This window comes from Chrysochloris asiatica, unplaced genomic scaffold, assembly GCF_000296735.1.
Source record: "Chrysochloris asiatica unplaced genomic scaffold, ChrAsi1.0 scaffold00045, whole genome shotgun sequence".
Lineage (NCBI taxonomy): Eukaryota > Metazoa > Chordata > Mammalia > Afrosoricida > Chrysochloridae > Chrysochloris > Chrysochloris asiatica.
This window is the reverse complement of record NW_006408563.1, coordinates 9,980,797-9,982,442: the sequence shown is the minus strand read 5'-3', so window position 1 is coordinate 9,982,442 and position 1,646 is coordinate 9,980,797.

The window sequence follows — 1,646 nt, the reverse complement described above, 5'->3', positions numbered from 1 at the left end:
TTTGCCCAATACAAAAAAAAAAAACCAACAACAAAAAAATCCATTTCATTTCAGGGCAAGCTTTCAACCCTACATAAACACAAGGCACATCTCGATGGTGACAGTCAAGACATCAATGAACTGCTGAACTACTTCCTTTTGTATCTGTCAGTAAGAAAGACCTCTCTGGGGCCCTCCTACATTGCTGGTTGTTGTTGTTGTTGTTAAGTGCCATCGAGTCGGGACTGGAAAATGATGCGACCATTGTGGAAAATGGAATGATACTTCCTCAGAAAATTGGAAATAGATATATTGTAAGACCTAGCAATCTCTGTACTTGGTATATATCACCCCAAAAATACGACCCAGGACACAAGTAGATATATGCACACCCATGTTCATCACAGTAACATAACAAGATGGAGACAGTCTAAATGCCCATTAATGGAAGAATGGATAAACAAACTTTGTTACATATACACAAAGCTGAAGACTAATGATGGATCTGAAAAACACCTAATGATCTAGAGGACATTATGTTTAGTGGACTTACTCAACCACAACAGGTTTAATACTGTATGACACCACTACTGTAAAAATTCAAGAAATGGTTTTCATGCTAAAAGAAACATTTTAAAATGATGATCAGGGGTGGGAGGGAAGGGATAGTAATTCACTGGTTAGAGGGTTGCAGTTGTTGTTGTTGCTGGTTCCAACTCATAGACATGTGTTAACTCAGGTGACAGGGAAGACAATATACAACAAGAGGAAGACTGGAAGTAGAATGATGAAGACAGGGAGGAATGCAAGGGCTGAAGTGAATACAGGTAAATACACAATCCTGCAACAACAGTGTTCTGTGGGTAAATACATGGACAGATACACTGGCTGAACGGTTATGGGAGGGAGAGGGAGTGTATACCCAAAACAGATAAAGATTTGACAAAGGATATCTGCACATGGGTATTTACCTTTGCTGAAAACACATCTATGAATGTGGTGGAACATACATGGTACAAAATGATGAAAATTTCTTAGAGATTACCAAACACCTTGAGGCAACGACTGCTGGGGCTGTGGTCTCAGAGGACACCATGGTCAATTGGTATAATACATTCCACAAAGACAATATTCTACATCCTACTTTGCTAAGTAATGACTACGATCTTAAAAGTTCATGAGCAGCCATCTGAGGCGTAACTATTGGTCTCTCCATACACAAAAGAAAGAAAAATGATGAAAACTGAAGATGTTTGGAATAACGAAATATGTGAACACCAGTTTCCAGGACTCTGAGACCAAAAGAACTAGATGGTACCAGGCTACAGCTATCAACTGCTCTGAAAAGAATCACATTAGAAACTCCCAGATAGAGTGGAAGATACAGTGGAACAAAACTCGATCAGAAGCACAGCCTATACCTAGGGATAAAGTTCAGAGGGATCGGGAAGAGGGCTAGAATGGAAATAAGAACCACAGGAAGGAAGTGCTGTTACATGGGAGTGATCACAATCATTGTAATGACATAAAGTGTATAATTTGTTGAATGTTCTGATAAGCTGTTCTGTAAGCCTTCACTCAAGTCACAAAAAACTGAAAAACAAAAACAAAAACAAAAAAAAAACAATGCTCATGAGCAGTCAGTCATCTAAGGTACAACTATTGGT